Source organism: Strix uralensis, unplaced genomic scaffold (genome assembly GCF_047716275.1).
Source record: "Strix uralensis isolate ZFMK-TIS-50842 unplaced genomic scaffold, bStrUra1 scaffold_102, whole genome shotgun sequence".
NCBI lineage: Eukaryota > Metazoa > Chordata > Aves > Strigiformes > Strigidae > Strix > Strix uralensis.
The window spans coordinates 192,156-206,740 of NW_027436747.1; positions in this window are offsets into that span (position 1 = coordinate 192,156).

Genomic DNA, 14,585 nt, shown 5'->3' on the forward strand with positions numbered 1-14,585 from the left:
AGAATCGGTTTTGTGCAGAAAACAGTAACACTTGTTCAGAACGAAAGAAAGCACAGAGCCCCAGATTTGCTGTTGTCCTGGAGAGCTTGCAGAGCACTGGGGAAAGGCAGGCAGAGAATTCCCTGCTAGCACCTTCTCTGTGCCTGGGAAGCACAAGTGTTCACATTGCTTCGCAGAATCGCTTTTGTGCAGAAAACAGTAACACTTGTTCAGAACGAAAGAAAGCACAGAGCCCCAGATTTTATGTTGTCCTGGAGAGCTTGCAGAGCACTGGGGAAAGGCAGGCAGAGAATTCCCTGCTAGCACCTTCTCTGTGCCTGGGAAGCACAAGTGTTCACATTGCTTCGCAGAATCGCTTTTGTGCAGAAAACAGTAACACTTGTTCAGAACGAAAGAAAGCACAGAGCCCCAGATTTGCTGTTGTCCTGGAGAGCTTGCAGAGCACTGGGGAAAGGCAGGCAGAGAATTCCCTGCTAGCACCTTCTCTGTGCCTGGGAAGCACAAGTGTTCACATTGCTTCGCAGAATCGCTTTTGTGCAGAAAACAGTAACACTTGTTCAGAACGAAAGAAAGCACAGAGCCCCAGATTTTATGTTGTCCTGGAGAGCTTGCAGAGCACTGGGGAAAGGCAGGCAGAGAATTCCCTGCTAGCACCTTCTCTGTGCCTGGGAAGCACAAGTGTTCACATTGCTTTGCAGAATCGGTTTTGTGCAGAAAACAGTAACACTTGTTCAGAACGAAAGAAAGCACAGAGCCCCAGATTTTATGTTGTCCTGGAGAGCTTGCAGAGCACTGGGGAAAGGCAGGCAGAGAATTCCCTGCTAGCACCTTCTCTGTGCCTGGGAAGCACAAGTGTTCACATTGCTTCGCAGAATCGCTTTTGTGCAGAAAACAGTAACAGTTGTTCAGAACGAAAGAAAGCACAGAGCCCCAGATTTTATGTTGTCCTGGAGAGCTTGCAGAGCACTGGGGAAAGGCAGGCAGAGAATTCCCTGCTAGCACCTTCTCTGTGCCTGGGAAGCAGAAGTGTTCACATTGCTTCGCAGAATCGCTTTTGTGCAGAAAACAGTAACACTTGTTCAGAACGAAAGAAAGCACAGAGCCCCAGATTTGCTGTTGTCCTGGAGAGCTTGCAGAGCACTGGGGAAAGGCAGGCAGAGAATTCCCTGCTAGCACCTTCTCTGTGCCTGGGAAGCACAAGTGTTCACATTGCTTCGCAGAATCGCTTTTGTGCAGAAAACAGTAACACTTGTTCAGAATGAAAGAAAGCACAGAACCCCAGATTTGCTGTTGTCCTGGAGAGCTTGCAGAGCACTGGGGAAAGGCAGGCAGAGAATTCCCTGCTAGCACCTTCTCTGTGCCTGGGAAGCAGAAGTGTTCACATTGCTTCGCAGAATCGCTTTTGTGCAGAAAACAGTAACACTTGTTCAGAATGAAAGAAAGCACAGAGCCCCAGATTTTATGTTGTCCTGGAGAGCTTGCAGAGCACTAAGGAAAGGCAGGCAGAGAATTCCCTGATAGCACCTTCTCTGTGCCTGTTCACATTGCTTCGCAGAATCGCTTTTGTGCAGAAAACAGTAACAGTTGTTCAGAACGAAAGAAAGCACAGAGCCCCAGATTTTATGTTGTCCTGGAGAGCTTGCAGAGCACTGGGGAAAGGCAGGCAGAGAATTCCCTGCTAGCACCTTCTCTGTGCCTGGGAAGCACAAGTGTTCACATTGCTTCGCAGAATAGCTTTTGTGCAGAAACCAGTAACACTTGTTCAGAATGAAAGAAAGCACAGAGCCCCAGATTTGCTGTTGTCATGGAGAGCTTGCAGAGCACTGGGGAAAGGCAGGCAGAGAATTCCCTGCTAGCACCTTCTCTGTGCCTGGGAAGCACAAGTGTTCACATTGCTTCGCAGAATAGCTTTTGTGCAGAAAACAGTAACACTTGTTCAGAATGAAAGAAAGCACAGAGCCCCAGATTTGCTGTTGTCATGGAGAGCTTGCAGAGCACTGGGGAAAGGCAGGCAGAGAATTCCCTGCTAGCACCTTCTCTGTGCCTGGGAAGCACAAGTGTTCACATTGCTTCGCAGAATCGCTTTTGTGCAGAAAACAGTAACACTTGTTCAGAACGAAAGAAAGCACAGAGCCCCAGATTTTATGTTGTCCTGGAGAGCTTGCAGAGCACTGGGGAAAGGCAGGCAGAGAATTCCCTGCTAGCACCTTCTCTGTGCCTGGGAAGCACAAGTGTTCACATTGCTTCGCAGAATCGCTTTTGTGCAGAAAACAGTAACACTTGTTCAGAACGAAAGAAAGCACAGAGCCCCAGATTTTATGTTGTCCTGGAGAGCTTGCAGAGCACTGGGGAAAGGCAGGCAGAGAATTCCCTGCTAGCACCTTCTCTGTGCCTGGGAAGCACAAGTGTTCACATTGCTTCGCAGAATAGCTTTTGTGCAGAAACCAGTAACACTTGTTCAGAATGAAAGAAAGCACAGAGCCCCAGATTTGCTGTTGTCATGGAGAGCTTGCAGAGCACTGGGGAAAGGCAGGCAGAGAATTCCCTGCTAGCACCTTCTCTGTGCCTGGGAAGCAGAAGTGTTCACATTGCTTCGCAGAATCGCTTTTGTGCAGAAAACAGTAACACTTGTTCAGAACGAAAGAAAGCACAGAGCCCCAGATTTTATGTTGTCCTGGAGAGCTTGCAGAGCACTGGGGAAAGGCAGGCAGAGAATTCCCTGCTAGCACCTTCTCTGTGCCTGGGAAGCACAAGTGTTCACATTGCTTCGCAGAATCGCTTTTGTGCAGAAAACAGTAACACTTGTTCAGAACGAAAGAAAGCACAGAGCCCCAGATTTTATGTTGTCCTGGAGAGCTTGCAGAGCACTGGGGAAAGGCAGGCAGAGAATTCCCTGCTAGCACCTTCTCTGTGCCTGGGAAGCACAAGTGTTCACATTACTTCGCAGAATCGCTTTTGTGCAGAAAACAGTAACACTTGTTCAGAACGAAAGAAAGCACAGAGCCCCAGATTTTATGTTGTCCTGGAGAGCTTGCAGAGCACTGGGGAAAGGCAGGCAGAGAATTCCCTGCTAGCACCTTCTCTGTGCCTGGGAAGCACAAGTGTTCACATTGCTTCGCAGAATCGCTTTTGTGCAGAAAACAGTAACACTTGTTCAGAACGAAAGAAAGCACAGAGCCCCAGATTTGCTGTTGTCATGGAGAGCTTGCAGAGCACTGGGGAAAGGCAGGCAGAGAATTCCCTGCTAGCACCTTCTCTGTGCCTGGGAAGCACAAGTGTTCACATTGCTTCGCAGAATCGCTTTTGTGCAGAAAACAGTAACACTTGTTCAGAACGAAAGAAAGCACAGAGCCCCAGATTTTATGTTGTCCTGGAGAGCTTGCAGAGCACTGGGGAAAGGCAGGCAGAGAATTCCCTGCTAGCACCTTCTCTGTGCCTGGGAAGCACAAGTGTTCACATTGCTTCGCAGAATCGCTTTTGTGCAGAAAACAGTAACACTTGTTCAGAACGAAAGAAAGCACAGAGCCCCAGATTTGCTGTTGTCCTGGAGAGCTTGCAGAGCACTGGGGAAAGGCAGGCAGAGAATTCCCTGCTAGCACCTTCTCTGTGCCTGGGAAGCACAAGTGTTCACATTGCTTCGCAGAATCGCTTTTGTGCAGAAAACAGTAACACTTGTTCAGAACGAAAGAAAGCACAGAGCCCCAGATTTTATGTTGTCCTGGAGAGCTTGCAGAGCACTGGGGAAAGGCAGGCAGAGAATTCCCTGCTAGCACCTTCTCTGTGCCTGGGAAGCAGAAGTGTTCACATTGCTTCGCAGAATCGCTTTTGTGCAGAAAACAGTAACACTTGTTCAGAACGAAAGAAAGCACAGAGCCCCAGATTTTATGTTGTCCTGGAGAGCTTGCAGAGCACTGGGGAAAGGCAGGCAGAGAATTCCCTGCTAGCACCTTCTCTGTGCCTGGGAAGCACAAGTGTTCACATTGCTTCGCAGAATCGCTTTTGTGCAGAAAACAGTAACACTTGTTCAGAACGAAAGAAAGCACAGAGCCCCAGATTTTATGTTGTCCTGGAGAGCTTGCAGAGCACTGGGGAAAGGCAGGCAGAGAATTCCCTGCTAGCACCTTCTCTGTGCCTGGGAAGCACAAGTGTTCACATTGCTTCGCAGAATCGCTTTTGTGCAGAAAACAGTAACACTTGTTCAGAACGAAAGAAAGCACAGAGCCCCAGATTTTATGTTGTCCTGGAGAGCTTGCAGAGCACTGGGGAAAGGCAGGCAGAGAATTCCCTGCTAGCACCTTCTCTGTGCCTGGGAAGCACAAGTGTTCACATTGCTTCGCAGAATCGCTTTTGTGCAGAAAACAGTAACACTTGTTCAGAACGAAAGAAAGCACAGAGCCCCAGATTTTATGTTGTCCTGGAGAGCTTGCAGAGCACTGGGGAAAGGCAGGCAGAGAATTCCCTGCTAGCACCTTCTCTGTGCCTGGGAAGCACAAGTGTTCACATTGCTTCGCAGAATCGCTTTTGTGCAGAAAACAGTAACACTTGTTCAGAACGAAAGAAAGCACAGAGCCCCAGATTTTATGTTGTCCTGGAGAGCTTGCAGAGCACTGGGGAAAGGCAGGCAGAGAATTCCCTGCTAGCACCTTCTCTGTGCCTGGGAAGCACAAGTGTTCACATTGCTTCGCAGAATCGCTTTTGTGCAGAAAACAGTAACACTTGTTCAGAACGAAAGAAAGCACAGAGCCCCAGATTTGCTGTTGTCCTGGAGAGCTTGCAGAGCACTGGGGAAAGGCAGGCAGAGAATTCCCTGCTAGCACCTTCTCTGTGCCTGGGAAGCACAAGTGTTCACATTGCTTCGCAGAATCGCTTTTGTGCAGAAAACAGTAACACTTGTTCAGAACGAAAGAAAGCACAGAGCCCCAGATTTTATGTTGTCCTGGAGAGCTTGCAGAGCACTGGGGAAAGGCAGGCAGAGAATTCCCTGCTAGCACCTTCTCTGTGCCTGGGAAGCACAAGTGTTCACATTGCTTCGCAGAATCGCTTTTGTGCAGAAAACAGTAACACTTGTTCAGAACGAAAGAAAGCACAGAGCCCCAGATTTGCTGTTGTCCTGGAGAGCTTGCAGAGCACTGGGGAAAGGCAGGCAGAGAATTCCCTGCTAGCACCTTCTCTGTGCCTGGGAAGCACAAGTGTTCACATTGCTTCGCAGAATCGCTTTTGTGCAGAAAACAGTAACACTTGTTCAGAACGAAAGAAAGCACAGAGCCCCAGATTTTATGTTGTCCTGGAGAGCTTGCAGAGCACTGGGGAAAGGCAGGCAGAGAATTCCCTGCTAGCACCTTCTCTGTGCCTGGGAAGCAGAAGTGTTCACATTGCTTCGCAGAATCGCTTTTGTGCAGAAAACAGTAACACTTGTTCAGAACGAAAGAAAGCACAGAGCCCCAGATTTTATGTTGTCCTGGAGAGCTTGCAGAGCACTGGGGAAAGGCAGGCAGAGAATTCCCTGCTAGCACCTTCTCTGTGCCTGGGAAGCACAAGTGTTCACATTGCTTCGCAGAATCGCTTTTGTGCAGAAAACAGTAACACTTGTTCAGAACGAAAGAAAGCACAGAGCCCCAGATTTTATGTTGTCCTGGAGAGCTTGCAGAGCACTGGGGAAAGGCAGGCAGAGAATTCCCTGCTAGCACCTTCTCTGTGCCTGGGAAGCACAAGTGTTCACATTGCTTCGCAGAATCGCTTTTGTGCAGAAAACAGTAACACTTGTTCAGAACGAAAGAAAGCACAGAGCCCCAGATTTTATGTTGTCCTGGAGAGCTTGCAGAGCACTGGGGAAAGGCAGGCAGAGAATTCCCTGCTAGCACCTTCTCTGTGCCTGGGAAGCACAAGTGTTCACATTGCTTCGCAGAATCGCTTTTGTGCAGAAAACAGTAACACTTGTTCAGAACGAAAGAAAGCACAGAGCCCCAGATTTTATGTTGTCCTGGAGAGCTTGCAGAGCACTGGGGAAAGGCAGGCAGAGAATTCCCTGCTAGCACCTTCTCTGTGCCTGGGAAGCACAAGTGTTCACATTGCTTCGCAGAATCGCTTTTGTGCAGAAAACAGTAACACTTGTTCAGAACGAAAGAAAGCACAGAGCCCCAGATTTTATGTTGTCCTGGAGAGCTTGCAGAGCACTGGGGAAAGGCAGGCAGAGAATTCCCTGCTAGCACCTTCTCTGTGCCTGGGAAGCACAAGTGTTCACATTGCTTCGCAGAATCGCTTTTGTGCAGAAAACAGTAACACTTGTTCAGAACGAAAGAAAGCACAGAGCCCCAGATTTGCTGTTGTCCTGGAGAGCTTGCAGAGCACTGGGGAAAGGCAGGCAGAGAATTCCCTGCTAGCACCTTCTCTGTGCCTGGGAAGCAGAAGTGTTCACATTGCTTCGCAGAATCGCTTTTGTGCAGAAAACAGTAACACTTGTTCAGAACGAAAGAAAGCACAGAGCCCCAGATTTTATGTTGTCCTGGAGAGCTTGCAGAGCACTGGGGAAAGGCAGGCAGAGAATTCCCTGCTAGCACCTTCTCTGTGCCTGGGAAGCACAAGTGTTCACATTGCTTCGCAGAATCGCTTTTGTGCAGAAAACAGTAACACTTGTTCAGAACGAAAGAAAGCACAGAGCCCCAGATTTTATGTTGTCCTGGAGAGCTTGCAGAGCACTGGGGAAAGGCAGGCAGAGAATTCCCTGCTAGCACCTTCTCTGTGCCTGGGAAGCACAAGTTTTCACATTGCTTCGCAGAATCGCTTTTGTGCAGAAAACAGTAACACTTGTTCAGAACGAAAGAAAGCACAGAGCCCCAGATTTTATGTTGTCCTGGAGAGCTTGCAGAGCACTGGGGAAAGGCAGGCAGAGAATTCCCTGCTAGCACCTTCTCTGTGCCTGGGAAGCACAAGTGTTCACATTGCTTCGCAGAATCGCTTTTGTGCAGAAAACAGTAACACTTGTTCAGAACGAAAGAAAGCACAGAGCCCCAGATTTTATGTTGTCCTGGAGAGCTTGCAGAGCACTGGGGAAAGGCAGGCAGAGAATTCCCTGCTAGCACCTTCTCTGTGCCTGGGAAGCACAAGTGTTCACATTGCTTCGCAGAATCGCTTTTGTGCAGAAAACAGTAACACTTGTTCAGAACGAAAGAAAGCACAGAGCCCCAGATTTTATGTTGTCCTGGAGAGCTTGCAGAGCACTGGGGAAAGGCAGGCAGAGAATTCCCTGCTAGCACCTTCTCTGTGCCTGGGAAGCAGAAGTGTTCACATTGCTTTGCAGAATCGGTTTTGTGCAGAAAACAGTAACACTTGTTCAGAACGAAAGAAAGCACAGAGCCCCAGATTTGCTGTTGTCCTGGAGAGCTTGCAGAGCACTGGGGAAAGGCAGGCAGAGAATTCCCTGCTAGCACCTTCTCTGTGCCTGGGAAGCAGAAGTGTTCACATTGCTTCGCAGAATCGCTTTTGTGCAGAAAACAGTAACACTTGTTCAGAACGAAAGAAAGCACAGAGCCCCAGATTTTATGTTGTCCTGGAGAGCTTGCAGAGCACTGGGGAAAGGCAGGCAGAGAATTCCCTGCTAGCACCTTCTCTGTGCCTGGGAAGCACAAGTGTTCACATTGCTTCGCAGAATCGCTTTTGTGCAGAAAACAGTAACACTTGTTCAGAACGAAAGAAAGCACAGAGCCCCAGATTTGCTGTTGTCCTGGAGAGCTTGCAGAGCACTGGGGAAAGGCAGGCAGAGAATTCCCTGCTAGCACCTTCTCTGTGCCTGGGAAGCAGAAGTGTTCACATTGCTTCGCAGAATCGCTTTTGTGCAGAAAACAGTAACACTTGTTCAGAACGAAAGAAAGCACAGAGCCCCAGATTTTATGTTGTCCTGGAGAGCTTGCAGAGCACTGGGGAAAGGCAGCCAGAGAATTCCCTGCTAGCACCTTCTCTGTGCCTGGGAAGCACAAGTGTTCACATTGCTTCGCAGAATCGCTTTTGTGCAGAAAACAGTAACACTTGTTCAGAACGAAAGAAAGCACAGAGCCCCAGATTTGCTGTTGTCCTGGAGAGCTTGCAGAGCACTGGGGAAAGGCAGGCAGAGAATTCCCTGATAGCACCTTCTCTGTGCCTGGGAAGCACAAGTGTTCACATTGCTTCGCAGAATCGCTTTTGTGCAGAAAACAGTAACACTTGTTCAGAATGAAAGAAAGCACAGAACCCCAGATTTTATGTTGTCCTGGAGAGCTTGCAGAGCACTAAGGAAAGGCAGGCAGAGAATTCCCTGCTAGCACCTTCTCTGTGCCTGTTCACATTGCTTCGCAGAATCGCTTTTGTGCAGAAAACAGTAACACTTTTTCAGAACGAAAGAAAGCACAGAGCCCCAGATTTGCTGTTGTCCTGGAGAGCTTGCAGAGCACTGGGGAAAGGCAGGCAGAGAATTCCCTGCTAGCACCTTCTCTGTGCCTGGGAAGCACAAGTGTTCACATTGCTTTGCAGAATCGCTTTTGTGCAGAAAACAGTAACACTTGTTCAGAACGAAAGAAAGCACAGAGCCCCAGATTTTATGTTGTCCTGGAGAGCTTGCAGAGCACTGGGGAAAGGCAGGCAGAGAATTCCCTGCTAGCACCTTCTCTGTGCCTGGGAAGCACAAGTGTTCACATTGCTTCGCAGAATCGCTTTTGTGCAGAAAACAGTAACACTTGTTCAGAACGAAAGAAAGCACAGAGCCCCAGATTTTATGTTGTCCTGGAGAGCTTGCAGAGCACTGGGGAAAGGCAGGCAGAGAATTCCCTGCTAGCACCTTCTCTGTGCCTGGGAAGCACAAGTGTTCACATTGCTTCGCAGAATCGCTTTTGTGCAGAAAACAGTAACACTTGTTCAGAACGAAAGAAAGCACAGAGCCCCAGATTTTATGTTGTCCTGGAGAGCTTGCAGAGCACTGGGGAAAGGCAGGCAGAGAATTCCCTGCTAGCACCTTCTCTGTGCCTGGGAAGCAGAAGTGTTCACATTGCTTCGCAGAATCGCTTTTGTGCAGAAAACAGTAACACTTGTTCAGAATGAAAGAAAGCACAGAACCCCAGATTTTATGTTGTCCTGGAGAGCTTGCAGAGCACTGAGGAAAGGCAGGCAGAGAATTCCCTGCTAGCACCTTCTCTGTGCCTGGGAAGCAGAAGTGTTCACATTGCTTCGCAGAATCGCTTTTGTGCAGAAAACAGTAACACTTGTTCAGAATGAAAGAAAGCACAGAGCCCCAGATTTTATGTTGTCCTGGAGAGCTTGCAGAGCACTAAGGAAAGGCAGGCAGAGAATTCCCTGATAGCACCTTCTCTGTGCCTGTTCACATTGCTTCGCAGAATCGCTTTTGTGCGGAAAACAGTAACACTTGTTCAGAACGAAAGAAAGCACAGAGCCCCAGATTTGCTGTTGTCCTGGAGAGCTTGCAGAGCACTGGGGAAAGGCAGGCAGAGAATTCCCTGCTAGCACCTTCTCTGTGCCTGGGAAGCAGAAGTGTTCACATTGCTTCGCAGAATCGCTTTTGTGCAGAAAACAGTAACAGTTGTTCAGAACGAAAGAAAGCACAGAGCCCCAGATTTTATGTTGTCCTGGAGAGCTTGCAGAGCACTGGGGAAAGGCAGGCAGAGAATTCCCTGCTAGCACCTTCTCTGTGCCTGGGAAGCACAAGTGTTCACATTGCTTCGCAGAATCGCTTTTGTGCAGAAAACAGTAACACTTGTTCAGAACGAAAGAAAGCACAGAGCCCCAGATTTGCTGTTGTCCTGGAGAGCTTGCAGAGCACTGGGGAAAGGCAGGCAGAGAATTCCCTGCTAGCACCTTCTCTGTGCCTGGGAAGCAGAAGTGTTCACATTGCTTCGCAGAATCGCTTTTGTGCAGAAAACAGTAACACTTGTTCAGAACGAAAGAAAGCACAGAGCCCCAGATTTTATGTTGTCCTGGAGAGCTTGCAGAGCACTGGGGAAAGGCAGGCAGAGAATTCCCTGCTAGCACCTTCTCTGTGCCTGGGAAGCACAAGTGTTCACATTGCTTCGCAGAATCGCTTTTGTGCAGAAAACAGTAACACTTGTTCAGAACGAAAGAAAGCACAGAGCCCCAGATTTTATGTTGTCCTGGAGAGCTTGCAGAGCACTGGGGAAAGGCAGGCAGAGAATTCCCTGCTAGCACCTTCTCTGTGCCTGGGAAGCACAAGTTTTCACATTGCTTCGCAGAATCGCTTTTGTGCAGAAAACAGTAACACTTGTTCAGAACGAAAGAAAGCACAGAGCCCCAGATTTTATGTTGTCCTGGAGAGCTTGCAGAGCACTGGGGAAAGGCAGGCAGAGAATTCCCTGCTAGCACCTTCTCTGTGCCTGGGAAGCACAAGTGTTCACATTGCTTCGCAGAATCGCTTTTGTGCAGAAAACAGTAACACTTGTTCAGAACGAAAGAAAGCACAGAGCCCCAGATTTTATGTTGTCCTGGAGAGCTTGCAGAGCACTGGGGAAAGGCAGGCAGAGAATTCCCTGCTAGCACCTTCTCTGTGCCTGGGAAGCACAAGTGTTCACATTGCTTCGCAGAATCGCTTTTGTGCAGAAAACAGTAACACTTGTTCAGAACGAAAGAAAGCACAGAGCCCCAGATTTTATGTTGTCCTGGAGAGCTTGCAGAGCACTGGGGAAAGGCAGGCAGAGAATTCCCTGCTAGCACCTTCTCTGTGCCTGGGAAGCAGAAGTGTTCACATTGCTTTGCAGAATCGGTTTTGTGCAGAAAACAGTAACACTTGTTCAGAACGAAAGAAAGCACAGAGCCCCAGATTTGCTGTTGTCCTGGAGAGCTTGCAGAGCACTGGGGAAAGGCAGGCAGAGAATTCCCTGCTAGCACCTTCTCTGTGCCTGGGAAGCACAAGTGTTCACATTGCTTCGCAGAATCGCTTTTGTGCAGAAAACAGTAACACTTGTTCAGAACGAAAGAAAGCACAGAGCCCCAGATTTTATGTTGTCCTGGAGAGCTTGCAGAGCACTGGGGAAAGGCAGGCAGAGAATTCCCTGCTAGCACCTTCTCTGTGCCTGGGAAGCACAAGTGTTCACATTGCTTCGCAGAATCGCTTTTGTGCAGAAAACAGTAACACTTGTTCAGAACGAAAGAAAGCACAGAGCCCCAGATTTGCTGTTGTCCTGGAGAGCTTGCAGAGCACTGGGGAAAGGCAGGCAGAGAATTCCCTGCTAGCACCTTCTCTGTGCCTGGGAAGCACAAGTGTTCACATTGCTTCGCAGAATCGCTTTTGTGCAGAAAACAGTAACACTTGTTCAGAACGAAAGAAAGCACAGAGCCCCAGATTTTATGTTGTCCTGGAGAGCTTGCAGAGCACTGGGGAAAGGCAGCCAGAGAATTCCCTGCTAGCACCTTCTCTGTGCCTGGGAAGCACAAGTGTTCACATTGCTTCGCAGAATCGCTTTTGTGCAGAAAACAGTAACACTTGTTCAGAATGAAAGAAAGCACAGAACCCCAGATTTTATGTTGTCCTGGAGAGCTTGCAGAGCACTGAGGAAAGGCAGGCAGAGAATTCCCTGATAGCACCTTCTCTGTGCCTGGGAAGCACAAGTGTTCACATTGCTTCGCAGAATCGCTTTTGTGCAGAAAACAGTAACACTTGTTCAGAATGAAAGAAAGCACAGAACCCCAGATTTTATGTTGTCCTGGAGAGCTTGCAGAGCACTAAGGAAAGGCAGGCAGAGAATTCCCTGCTAGCACCTTCTCTGTGCCTGTTCACATTGCTTCGCAGAATCGCTTTTGTGCAGAAAACAGTAACACTTTTTCAGAACGAAAGAAAGCACAGAGCCCCAGATTTGCTGTTGTCCTGGAGAGCTTGCAGAGCACTGGGGAAAGGCAGGCAGAGAATTCCCTGCTAGCACCTTCTCTGTGCCTGGGAAGCACAAGTGTTCACATTGCTTTGCAGAATCGCTTTTGTGCAGAAAACAGTAACACTTGTTCAGAACGAAAGAAAGCACAGAGCCCCAGATTTTATGTTGTCCTGGAGAGCTTGCAGAGCACTGGGGAAAGGCAGGCAGAGAATTCCCTGCTAGCACCTTCTCTGTGCCTGGGAAGCACAAGTGTTCACATTGCTTCGCAGAATCGCTTTTGTGCAGAAAACAGTAACAGTTGTTCAGAACGAAAGAAAGCACAGAGCCCCAGATTTTATGTTGTCCTGGAGAGCTTGCAGAGCACTGGGGAAAGGCAGGCAGAGAATTCCCTGCTAGCACCTTCTCTGTGCCTGGGAAGCACAAGTGTTCACATTGCTTCGCAGAATCGCTTTTGTGCAGAAAACAGTAACACTTGTTCAGAACGAAAGAAAGCACAGAGCCCCAGATTTTATGTTGTCCTGGAGAGCTTGCAGAGCACTGGGGAAAGGCAGGCAGAGAATTCCCTGCTAGCACCTTCTCTGTGCCTGGGAAGCAGAAGTGTTCACATTGCTTCGCAGAATCGCTTTTGTGCAGAAAACAGTAACACTTGTTCAGAATGAAAGAAAGCACAGAACCCCAGATTTTATGTTGTCCTGGAGAGCTTGCAGAGCACTGAGGAAAGGCAGGCAGAGAATTCCCTGCTAGCACCTTCTCTGTGCCTGGGAAGCAGAAGTGTTCACATTGCTTCGCAGAATCGCTTTTGTGCAGAAAACAGTAACACTTGTTCAGAATGAAAGAAAGCACAGAGCCCCAGATTTTATGTTGTCCTGAAGAGCTTGCAGAGCACTAAGGAAAGGCAGGCAGAGAATTCCCTGATAGCACCTTCTCTGTGCCTGTTCACATTGCTTCGCAGAATCGCTTTTGTGCGGAAAACAGTAACACTTGTTCAGAACGAAAGAAAGCACAGAGCCCCAGATTTGCTGTTGTCCTGGAGAGCTTGCAGAGCACTGGGGAAAGGCAGGCAGAGAATTCCCTGCTAGCACCTTCTCTGTGCCTGGGAAGCAGAAGTGTTCACATTGCTTCGCAGAATCGCTTTTGTGCAGAAAACAGTAACAGTTGTTCAGAACGAAAGAAAGCACAGAGCCCCAGATTTTATGTTGTCCTGGAGAGCTTGCAGAGCACTGGGGAAAGGCAGGCAGAGAATTCCCTGCTAGCACCTTCTCTGTGCCTGGGAAGCACAAGTGTTCACATTGCTTCGCAGAATCGCTTTTGTGCAGAAAACAGTAACACTTGTTCAGAACGAAAGAAAGCACAGAGCCCCAGATTTTATGTTGTCCTGGAGAGCTTGCAGAGCACTGGGGAAAGGCAGGCAGAGAATTCCCTGCTAGCACCTTCTCTGTGCCTGGGAAGCACAAGTGTTCACATTGCTTCGCAGAATCGCTTTTGTGCAGAAAACAGTAACACTTGTTCAGAACGAAAGAAAGCACAGAGCCCCAGATTTTATGTTGTCCTGGAGAGCTTGCAGAGCACTGGGGAAAGGCAGGCAGAGAATTCCCTGCTAGCACCTTCTCTGTGCCTGGGAAGCACAAGTGTTCACATTGCTTCGCAGAATCGCTTTTGTGCAGAAACCAGTAACACTTGTTCAGAACGAAAGAAAGCACAGAGCCCCAGATTTGCTGTTGTCATGGAGAGCTTGCAGAGCACTGGGGAAAGGCAGGCAGAGAATTCCCTGCTAGCACCTTCTCTGTGCCTGGGAAGCAGAAGTGTTCACATTGCTTCGCAGAATCGCTTTTGTGCAGAAAACAGTAACACTTGTTCAGAACGAAAGAAAGCACAGAGCCCCAGATTTTATGTTGTCCTGGAGAGCTTGCAGAGCACTGGGGAAAGGCAGGCAGAGAATTCCCTGCTAGCACCTTCTCTGTGCCTGGGAAGCAGAAGTGTTCACTTTGCTTTGCAGAATCGGTTTTGTGCAGAAAACAGTAACACTTGTTCAGAACGAAAGAAAGCACAGAGCCCCAGATTTTATGTTGTCCTGGAGAGCTTGCAGAGCACTGGGGAAAGGCAGGCAGAGAATTCCCTGCTAGCACCTTCTCTGTGCCTGGGAAGCGCAAGTGTTCACATTGCTTCGCAGAATCGCTTTTGTGCAGAAAACAGTAACACTTGTTCAAAACGAAAGAAAGCACAGAGCCCCAGATTTTATGTTGTCCTGGAGAGCTTGCAGAGCACTGGGGAAAGGCAGGCAGAGAATTCCCTGCTAGCACCTTCTCTGTGCCTGGGAAGCACAAGTGTTCACATTGCTTCGCAGAATCGCTTTTGTGCAGAAAACAGTAACACTTGTTCAGAATGAAAGAAAGCACAGAGCCCCAGATTTTATGTTGTCCTGGAGAGCTTGCAGAGCACTAAGGAAAGGCAGGCAGAGAATTCCCTGCTAGCACCTTCTCTGTGCCTGTTCACATTGCTTCGCAGAATCGCTTTTGTGCGGAAAACAGTAACACTTGTTCAGAATGAAAGAAAGCACAGAGCCCCAGATTTGCTGTTGTCCTGGAGAGCTTGCAGAGCACTGGGGAAAGGCAGGCAGAGAATTCCCTGCTAGCACATTCTCTGTGCCTGGGAAGCAGAAGTGTTCACATTGCTTCGCAGAATCACTTTTGTGCAGAAAACAGTAACAGTTGTTCAGAACGAAAG